We start from the raw sequence: 11,301 nt of genomic DNA, 5'->3' as shown, positions 1-11,301 counted from the left end.
GCGGGCCGGGCGGCGGGCGGGGCGCGGAGGCCTGCCGGCAGCCGGGGAGGGAGCGGCCGCGGGGCGGGGGCGGTGCCACCCGCCGCCCTCCCCGCCGCCTCCGGCCCGCCGTCCGGCTCCGGGCGCTCCCAGGGCCGGGGGAGGGCGGGCGCGGGTGGGTGGCGCGGCGGCCCGGGGACCCAGAGGGCGGGGTCGCGGGGCGGGACGGGAGGAGCGGTCCTGGGGTTCGGTGCCGGCGGGGGCGCGAAAGGGAGTTCGCTTTGCGGGAGGAGGTACCGGGAGGGCGGCGTTGGAAGTCTGGACTTGGACCCCAGGACAGCTAGGTATCCTGAGTTCACTGGGAGGACCTGGGGGTTCGAGCATTCTTCTCCTGGAATATGGGAATTCTGAGAATTCTTTCCAGGACGCAGACGGCTTTGGAGGTTTGCTCTAGAGACTGAGGCTGCAGACACACCTGAGACCTGTGACCGACAGTGGGCCTTCCTCTCCAGCCGGGCGATTTGGGAGTCTCCCCATCACTCCTAACCCCCAATTCATCGCACCTTCTCCCAGTGTCAAGCCTCGGTGTGGAGCTGGGATCCATGCTTCCTGCACTCTCGCTTCACCCTTTTAGTGAGAGGGATGAGGAGAGTCGTGCCTCAGTTTACCCTTGGACTTCGCTGTCGGGCCCCAGGGCACCCCTGCCTGGGTCTGGATTCTCCACGGAGATGCTCAACACAGATGAAGGCTGATCTTGGGCTTGATAAACTCACAGCTTCTAAGGGGCTTTGAGATCCTCTGTGGGTAAGAAGTGTGACTAAGGATGGTCGTACGGAAGAAAGCCTTTAAGAATCATGAAAGTGCTGTGCTCATTTCCTCCAGGCCTCTGGCTCTTTATCATAGCTGACCAAGCACTTTTAAACCATCAGATCCCACAACAAGCCATGAGGGAAGCAGCACAGGGAGTGTTACCCCCCTAGCACAAAAGGGAAACTGAAGCCAGGAGGGGACAGTGATTGCCCAAGAGCACAGAGGTGGTCAGCAGCAGAGGAGCCAAGACCAGCAATCTAGATCTTGTCTCTGCCCGGTCCCCAGCACTAGAAATTGCCCTAGGGGCCAGCTGTGGGTTCAGGGGTCCCAAGAAGGGGATCACAGCACCCCACCAGTTAGAGTTTGCCTTTATCCATCCAACCTGACTCTGGACACATAGCTTTCTCCTGATCCTGGTCTCCACAAGGGCAGAGACCCATTTGTCTGGGGTACCCAGTCCAGGCAGCCCTGGCATAGCGTAGACAGCACTCACCGTAACATTGAAAATAATTAGACCTCAGGGTTTGGCCTCCCTAACCTGACTTAGCCCCCTGCGTGTCCCCAGAGGTTCAGCTGTGGCAAACCTGGGGGGTTTGAGGCAGATCACTATCCTTGCTGGGCCTCAGTTTCCCCGTCTAACCACCATTCATTCAGGTCTAGCCCACATTCCAGAGTACCCCTTCTGGATCAGGCACTGGGCCAGGCACAGGGATCACAATGGACCCCGTCCTCATGTTCTCTCTGCCTAGCCCAGCACTAGCCTTAAGGACCCTTCCTCTCCCTCACTTAGTAAGTGTCAAAGGAGAGGTGTTACAGGCAAGGCTGAGACACAGAGAAAGACCAACGTGCAGGAACGTGGCCTGTCGGATAGTCTGGAAGCACTCGGTAGGGAGGAGAGAGGAAGGCAAACATACTCTGGCTTTTGGGAGGGACGATCAAGAGAGGGATATTAGCCAGTCTTTTCCCCCACCAGCCCTTTCAGCAGCTCCTTCTTCCTGGTAGCCGAGACTGGCTACATAATTTGCAGGGCCTACTCCAGAGTGAAAATGCAGAGACTTTTGTACAAAAATTATTAAAATTTTTGGGTGCCTGTGTGGCTCAGTTGTTTAAACATCTGCCTTCACCTCAGGTCATGATCTGAGGGGTCCTAGGATCAGGCCGCTTAGGGCTCCCTGTTCAGTGGAGAATCCGCTTCTCCCTCTCTTTCTGCCCCTCGCTCCCCCGCTCATGCTCTCTTTCCCTTTCTCTCAAATAAATCAATAAAATTATTAAAATTTTCAAGAAGGCAGGGCGCCTGGCTGGCTCAGTAGGTGCAGCGTGAGACTCGAGCTCAGGGTCGTGAGTTTGAGCCCCATGTTGGGCCTAGAGCTTACTTAAAAACTTCAAGGGGCGCCTGGGTGGCACAGCGGTTAAGCGTCTGCCTTCGGCTCAGGGTGTGATCCCGGCGTTATGGGATCGAGCCCCACATCAGGCTCCTCTGATGTGAGCCTGCTTCTTCCTCTCCCACTCCCCCTGCTTGTGTTCCCTCTCTTGCTGGCTGTCTCTATCTCATAAATAAATTTAAAAAATCTTAAAAAAAAATTTTTTTTCAAGCAGGCAGCAGCAGAGCATTCAACCAAGTGTGGGGCCTGTCTGACATCAGGGCCGGGGGGTGACTGGGCCTATGAAGTTGACCCTGCCAGTGGCTCATATAATTCCTTAGCAAAAGCTCCCCTCAAACCACAATCCCCCCACCCCCAGGAGTGCCTAGCTGGCTCAGGTGGTAGAGCATGCAACTCTTGATCTCAGGGTCCTGGCTTCAAGTCCCACACTGGGCATAGAGCTTACTTAACTAAAAAAAAAAAAAAAAAAAAATTGAGGGCCACCTGGCTGGCCCAGTCGGTGGAACGTGCAACTCTTGTTCTCAGGGTTGTGCGTTCAAGTCCCATGTTGGGTATAGAGATTACTTAAAAATAAAATCTTTTTTAAAAAATTGAAGAAAAAAAAATCCCCACAATCCTCAGGAGTCAGCTCAGAGATTGGGTCCCCTGATTTGGAGGTGGGGAAGGAGGGAGTGGGAAGAAGTCAGGGTTATTTTCCCTTCACTGCTTCTAACTCCCAACAGCCAGACAGTCTCACCTTCCAACTCCAACCTGGACCACCCTTGGACCAATAGCCCCAGCTTTCCCTCTTGTCCCCTGGCCTAATGGACAGACAAATTTCGGAGACACCCAGAGAGGGCTAGCCTGGGAAGGGCTAGCCTGCAACCCTGCCCTCTAGATTCATGACTACTCAGCTCAGCTACCTTTCCTTGCTGGCCCTGTGGGCAGGTAAGGAAACAGACCTTCCAGCAGCCCATGTCAGCAGGGCCCAAAGTCCATCCTGGAACCAGGCTGTCACCTGACCAGGCAGGAAGCTGCAGCCCCAGGGAGACCAGCAACAAGCAGGCTTGGGGCAGCAGCCCCCAGGCCCTCCAGCTTTGCCCCCTCTGTTTCTGGAAACCCCAGGGCCACCCTGATGTTGCCCCCATACCCACCCAAGATTGCCCCACCTCCCACTCTCCCAGGGAGACCTGCCTCCGATAGACACCAGCTTTGTCCTCTGCTGGGCCCGGTCTTCTCACAAACTCCAGACTGGGCAGCCAGGCCAAGGTGTGGCTGAGCCTCCCTCATTTTACAGGGAACACCAGGAAGGAAAAGAGGCTGTAAATCACACAGCCAAGGGTAGGAGCACCTGTGACTGCCCTCTGTTCTAAGACTAATTGGAGGGGCTGAAATTACAGTGCAGGGAGAAGCAGTTCTGCAAAATTGAGATATGGAGTGATTAATAATATTCCTATTCCGTGGATAAGACAGCCTAAGAAGAGGTGGAGTGAGTTGCCAGCAGTCACACAGTTCCCTCTGGGCAGAGGTGGAATTTAAAACTGCCTTGTGCTCACGAGTGTGTTTGTGGGTGTATGTGTTTCCTGACTGAGCACTTGCTTTATGTCAAGCCTCCCTACCCCATGCCAGCTGCTTTCAGCTGTAGACAGCGAAGACCCTGGAAAAAGAAAGTACTTCTCCTGGGGCCTCCCAAATGTGCTGCTTAACTCTGAATGTATTTACATGCATTTTTCTGGGGAAAGGGCCATAGCTTTAGCCAGATTCCCAAAGGGGTTCCTATTTCAGAACGAACTAAGAATCTACCCTTTGATCTTTCCAGTGGGAGGATGAGATAGAAAGAGGCCCTCCTCCCCTCTCCTCCCTAACGTGGGAGTGGGAGGAGGCGTGCAGGCCCCCTCCGCACCGTGGGTATTCCCTGGTCCCCTGCCCTGGCTGCTGGCATCTGAGGCAGCAGGTTAACGTGTCGAACAACATCTGCTGAGGTCTTCTTAGATCTTCCCAGCACCTCCAAGAATCAGATCCTGAGCCTACTTGCGCCCATTTCCCCTGCTGGGTTGAGAGATGAGAAAGCACCCAAGGGGCGTGTGGTGGGTGCCCGGAATGAGATGGAGCCTGGTGGGCTCCCAGCTCTGAGTTGGTGCTGGCTCCTAGAAGGCTGAGGAAGGAAGGGGAGAGAGAGACAGGAGAGGGAAGAGGAGAGGGGGGAGCAGGGGAACAAGAGAGAAAGGACAGGTAGCTCTTGCCATTGCCCAGTCTCCAGTGCGGAACAAATTCTGATTCCATTCATTCTTTCAGCAAACATCTCGGGAGTACCAGCTCTGTGCTCCAGGCTCCCAGATGGACCGGTTCATCTGTGACCCGGTTGTCACTCGCTTAGCCGTACGCAGTATAGAAAAGGGGTTTTCGAACTTTCTCTTTTAGCAGTAGAATTTTATTTTTCCCCTCAAACAAAAGCCACCTGCCTTTTATCTGAGCGTTAAAATGGAAAAAAGCAATGTTTTCTACATATAAATTTAGTTTATAAATCAACATATAACCTTTACTTACCACAAAGTAATTCAGTGGGAACAGTGACGACACCGTGATGGACTAAAAATTTGAAACCCAAGTTATAAGTGATGGTTTGGGTTTTAACTGAGAGCCAGCCTTCCATTTGTTTTGGTGGCAGTTTGTCTTAATAGGTAATTAGAAAATACTGCACCCATAGACAAGCGGGCGCGAATGGTAAGAATTTTAACAACTCGGTAGAAATGTGGAGAGAAGCTTTATTGTGGGGTCTGCAAAGGAAAGGAGTCATCCAACCAGCCCTTAGTGACCTGTCAAAAGTTAACCTAACCCGGTTCTCGTCTCGATCCTGCCACTAACTTGCTGGGTGTCCTTGGGTGAGACGCTTGCCCTTTCTGGGCACCAGTTTCCCCATCTGAGCACCCGATTTCACCTAGGAAAGTAGTGAGTGTGTGGAGGTATTTGAGGGTGTTGGGGTGTGTGACGGGGGTGCAGTGCACGTAACGGAAACTTCGTTACTCATCCTACCGCCTACCCCCATCCCAGCACTGAGCCTGAAGAAGGGTCCACAAAACCACCGAATGGCCCAAGTTCGAAGCCAGAGGCGGGTTGCCATGGAGACATGCTTTGTTTCCCAACTGTCTGGCTGCCTCTGACAAACACAAAAAGCCGGGCCAGATGGGCACTGACCTAGGCCAAAAGAGCAGGGATTTCCTGACCCAAGATCCACAGGGCTCCCTGCTTTCCAAGAAGTGTTCAGTTCTCGGTTCTCACCCCCAGAATAGGGGGATGACCAGCCTCACCTGCCAGCTGATGAGGCTTCGAGTTGGGGGCTGCCGGGTGGGGCCGTCAAGGTGTTTGCAGATACCCACTCTAGCAGTCCCAGGCCGCAAGCCTGGCCCTGTGCCCAAGGGCAGAGCTAGGAGGGAAACACCCACACTTGGGGACTTCGAGAAGCCGGGAGTAGGGTCAATATCTGTGCGCAGAGCTCCCCGCCCACGATCAGAGGGAAACAGTTGGATGTGGACGGTCGGAGAAACCTCCCACAATCCACACAGAGGCCTAACACAGGCTGACACACCCACGTGTGCACCCGTCCACACTGGCATACCCAGTTACATGGACACACGCACTAAAACACAAACCCAGCCACACATCGGCCTATCTAGATACCCACAAACACTCAGGTACACAACAGACTGACGTCTAAACACACACAGATACGGGAACGTGTTGAAACACAGAACTCATGCACAGAGGTATCACGCGCACACACACACACATGCTCAGGGACCCATAAACCAAAGAGGGATATCCAGAAGGCCCGTCACACAAACACAGATACAGGGAGAGAAACAGTTACAAGTAGAAAGGCAGACACGCGAATCCCTAACGCAGATCCGGGCACGGGGAAGAGAAGGGAGCTGATACCCGGTGAGGGTCAATTCTGCACAGTTTTATCCGTAGGATCCTTTAAAAATCCTTGCGACAATCTGTGAAGTTGGTGGCGGTATCCCCACTCCTCACAGACGTGACAACGTAGAATACGGATGCCTCTAGAAGGCCCAGACAGTGCGGGAGGAAATAAGATAAAATGTGTAGGTGGCTCCTCCCCCACGTTCCCCAGACCCCAACACTCTTCCTGCTGGTGGGCAGTGTATACTCTGTGCGTTTACATACACACGTGTGAAGATACTACAGGTCTGGCATTTTCCATAGAACCAACTGAGAGAGGTTAAGAGATTTGACCAAGATCATACAGCGAACTTCGTGGCAGAATTAGGGTTTGGATTTAGCTCTGGTTCACTCCAAAATGCTCTTTCTGCTGCCTCAGCCCGCAGACAACCACACGTTCACAGACAGACAGATTCACAAAGGGGAGGCCCAGGCCCAGGGGCAGGGGGAGGGGCCGCACCTCCGGGCTGGAGAGGAAGAGAGGCCCGACAGGCTCTCCGCCTCATTGTTCTGGGTCTCTCGGTCGCCTCCTCTGGCTACAGGCGTTGTCCCTGTAAATTTCTGTTAAGGAGCAGATGTATTTCCTGGGCCTGGAACCTTTGAATCATTGACCCCAGGTGAGCACCGCACAGGTGACTCAGCCGGCCACACAGCCTCACAGGCTATCACAACCTGCTTCTACCGGTCTCCTGACCCCTCTCTCCCCCTCGATCCCTTCCCCGCAGGTCCCAGGGGAACCTTTCCTAAGGCTAAATCCGGACCTTGTCCTTCCGCTGCTGAAATCCCTTCCTGTTGTCTCCAGAAGGAATCCCAGCCTCTTAGACACATAGAGCCCTCACTCCCCGGCCCCAACCCGCCTCTCCCCATTTTTCCATTTGGCAAAGTACTTCTCTTCCTCAGCACCAGCTCACATTCTCCTCTTGTTGAAGCTTCCCCAATTCCCCATGCAGAATCCCTCCCTGCCTCCAGTCCCCACCTCCACCCCTACTCCCACCTCACAGAGTCTGCCCAGCAGAGATCCACCTCAAAACTTAAAATCAGGGGCGCCTGGGTGGCACAGCGGTTAAGCGTCTGCCTTCGGCTCAGGGGGTGATCCCAGCGTTGTGGGATCGAGCCCCACATCAGGGTCCTCTGCTAGGAGCCTGCTTCTTCCTCTCCCACTCCCCCTGCTTGTTTTCCCTCTCTCGCTGGCTGTCTCTCTCTCTGTCGAATAAATAAATAAAATATTAAAAAAAAAAAGACTTAAAATCATCACCACTGATGGACTGATTAACTTCTAGGACTTGCCCTAAGTGTATTATATAATCATCTCCCTTCATCATTACAGCAGCCCTAGAGAGATAAGAACTATTGTCCCCATTTTACAGATGGTTAAATGGAGGCCCAAAGAGGTGAAGTCCCTGCCTTCCAGTCTGATGTTCTTGAAAGTCAGTCCTCAAACAAGCCATATACAATCACATTAGGGTGAACATATTCATCTCTGGATCTCTGCTGGGCTGCACAGGCTTGGCACGGTGGGGAAGGGCTCAGTGAATGGTTGTTGAATGCGGTACCCATCCATCTGCTGTCCCCCGGGTGACAGAATAAGAGAGGATAGAAGAGAGGGAGATGGGGAAAGCCTGGCAGGGCTGCTAACTGGGATTCCCTAACAAGTCACTGAAGGCAAGGGTCTCCTCAGGGTCTGGCAGGGGCTGTCCCTGCAGCCCAGGGCCATCTGCACAGACCCTGCTGGGGGAGCAGGTGTCCTCTGGCTCCTCCACACGTCCCTTCAGTCAGGAGCTCTGAGCCAGGGTGTTATTAAATATTTACTGTTTCCCACTGCTCAGCTTGGTGCCAGGCCCCGGAGAAGGGGACCAGAGAGCAGGGGATAGGGAACTGTTTACAGTTAATGATCACCTGCCAGGTGGCACAGAATTCTCCCAACAGCCCTGCAGCTTGGGTTTTCAGCCCACTTTTTGCAGCTGGAGAGACGAGGCTCAGAGCGGGAGGATGCTGGTCCCAGATCACACAGCCAGCGAGCCAGGATCCCGAGTCAGGTGTGTGCACGTGTTCCCAGTGTCCTGTGCCCCACCCCCAGCGGGGAGGATGTGGGCCCAGCTCAGAGGAGGCTCAAGGAGGCCATTTTTGAGGTGGGGCTGCGGCTGGAAGACAGCCTGCCTGGCAGATTTTCTACAATAACAACAGCTTGTGTCTGTGCGGCACTTTCCCTTCCATTAGCTCACTCTGCCCTCCCCAGGATCCCCTTGGGTGACTATTATTGTCTCCATTTGAAGGATGAGAGATGGAAGCTCAGTGAGGTCAGGTGATTTTCCCAAGGTTGCACAGCCTGTGTGCGTGGCAACTTTTGAACCCTAATCCTCCTGGGTCTCCCTGCCTCTTCCACATCTGCCCCCTTCCAGTGGGCCTCCATGCCGCCCTCTATGCTGCCCCAAGGGAGCTCTCAATCACAAATGTGAGCTTCTGGCTCTAAGGGCCTGCCCTCTCATAACCCACAGGGCCGCACCCTTGCCCGGAAATGATTCCTCAGCTCTTCCTGAGTTGTCCACCTCTCAAGCTCCTATTCAGCTTACAAGTGCCAACTCAAATGCTACCTTCTGTGGGAAGGCTTCCTGGATTGGCTTCCTTCATACAAACCTCTAATAGAGCAATTATCTCATTATAGTTAATTCCTTGTGCGTCTCCCTCACCAGACTGCGAACTCCTGAAGGGCAAAGACAATGATTTTTCAAGTCTCTTCACTGCGCCTAGCTTTGCTATCTCAGTAAGCACTTGCTGAATGAATGGAACGACATCCCCGAGGGCTGGGCCTGGGGGAAGATGGTGAAGCGTTAACAGAAATAAAAGCAGCAAGAAGAGGGGCCCAGGGGCCCCTGGTGGCACAGAGGTTAAGCGTCTGCCGTCTGCTCAGGGCGTGATCCCGGCGTTCTGGGATCGAGCCCCACATCAGGCTCCTCTGCTAGGAGCCTGCTTCTTCCTCTCCCACTCCCCCTGCTTGTGTTCCCTCTCTCGCTGGCTGTCCCCATCTCTGTCGAATAAATAAATAAAATCTTAAAAAAAAAAAATAAGCATCAAGAAGAGAACCTGGTCTTTGGAGAGGAAAAGGAAGTGATGAGATTTTGCTTTTCGTCGTTTGGAGCCTGAGGTGCCCGGTAGGCAGGAGCCGGGAGTGGAGTGGGAACGAATGTGGACCAGGAGGAAAGGATATTAACAGTAACTGAGGGGCGCCTGGCTGGCTCAGTCGGTAGAGCAACTGTTGATCTCAGGGTCATGAGTTCAAGCCCCATGTTGGGTGTGGAGATTACTTAAATAAATAAAACTTAAAAAACAAAAAACAAAACCAACAACCGCTAACTGATCCTTGCTATGTACCAGATCCGGTGCTGAATGCATCATGGGCATTATCCCATTTGATCCCCAAGACGTAGGTAATATTAACCCATTTGATGGAGGAGAAAGTTGAAACTCAGAGAATTAAATTAATCTATCTAAAGTCACACAGCTAGTAAAGGACAGAGCCAGGAGTTGAACCCAGTTCCGTATGATGCACTTTATCCGTTCTCTCTTCAGTAGACTAGAAAGGACTGTGCTTATAAACACATATGTTTACAGCGGTGGGAGTAGGAAGCCCAGAAGAGAGAGGGAACTGTCCAAGAGATAGAAGGGAAACCAGCAGGGCGGTGTTTCCGGACGAGAAAAGAGGTCTAAGAAGGGCCCGGTCAGCAGAGCCTACTGTCCCTGAGAGATCAAGCTGGGTTGGGTGCAAGATGTGACAACTGAGAGTCAGCCTTCCAGACTGATGCTTCTACGTGCATCGAGGAGTCAGTAAAGGGACGTGCTGAGTGGGAGGTGAGGAAGTGGAGGTGGCTGGCTGGGAAGAGGAAGAGAGAACCGAGAAAGAAGGGAGCACCCTGCGGGTATGAGGACTTAGGAGGGCAGGGCAAATAGGTTGGGGCTGGCTTGGAGATATCGGGGAAGGGATGCGAGCAGGTGAGAGGAGGACAGGGTGGGCAGGTGAGCACTTTAGGCTGAGCCAGCCACTCAGCACAAAGACGCTCTCCATCTCTTCCTCAGCAGCCTGGACATGGTCCCCCCCCACTCCTTCCCATCCCCAACTTGCAGGCCAAGCCATCTTATCCTTATTCCTCCTACCCTCTCCCTCCCCCACTCGGCCCCCCACGGCTCCCCAGAGTTTGTTCAGAACCAGCCACCCCCACCTCCAATCTGCTGTCTCACCGTCCCTGGCCCAGCCTGGTGAGGCAGGCAGGGAGGAGTTTCCAGGCAGGAAAGGGCTGAGTCACTCAGCCCCACATCTGGTCTCAGATCTTGATACCCAGCTGGAAGGGGTAGGAAGGAAGAGGCTCCTCCCCCACAAGTTCTCCCAGCAGGTCCTCACGCAGCCCGCTGGGAGGGGCAGGCTGGGAAAGGAGAGTCCGTGCTTCAAGAACGACCAGAATTTGCTGGGCTGCTTCACCCACTCTGGCGAGGGGTCCTTTGCTTCTGTGACCGCCTCTTAGGCTCAGAACAGCCCTGAAAGGGGCGCCTGGGTAGCGCAGTCGTTAGGCGTCTGCCTTCAGCTCAGGGCCTGATCCCGGCGTTCCAGGATCGAGTCCCACATCCAGTCCCACATCCAGTCCCACATCGGGCTCCTCCGCTGGGAGCCTGCTTCTTCCTCTCCCACTCCCCCTGCCTGTGTTCCCTCTCTCGCTGGCTGTCTCTCTCTCTGTGAAATAAATAAATAAATAATCTTAAAAAAAAAAAAAAAAAAAAAAGAACAGCCCTGAAAAGTAGGGTTTGTCACCTCTGTTTCACAGGGTTGACAACTCGGACACAAAGTGGCTTGGGCGAGGCCACACAGATCTGGAGAGCTGCTCTAAGGCTGTCCCCGTCCCATGCTCTGGGCACACAGAAGGCGGTGGGGGTTTGGAGACTGGAAAAAAGCAGCCCAGGGGCTCCAGCCTCCCAGCGGTGATCACTGCAGAAGCTAGGTTGGGGGAGGCACTTGGCCCACGTTCCTGCTACAATGGCCCCTTCCTAGGGACGCCTGGTTGGCTCAGTTGGAGAAGCCTGCAACTCTTGATCTTGGGGTTGTGAGTTCGAGCCCCAGGTTGGGTGTAGAGATTACTAAAGAAAAAGATTAAAAATTAAAAAAACAAAAAACAAAAAACCTTAGAAATAAATAAATAAAATGGCC

This window comes from Ursus arctos, unplaced genomic scaffold, assembly GCF_023065955.2.
Source record: "Ursus arctos isolate Adak ecotype North America unplaced genomic scaffold, UrsArc2.0 scaffold_32, whole genome shotgun sequence".
Lineage (NCBI taxonomy): Eukaryota > Metazoa > Chordata > Mammalia > Carnivora > Ursidae > Ursus > Ursus arctos.
Note: the sequence above shows the minus strand (reverse complement) of the source record.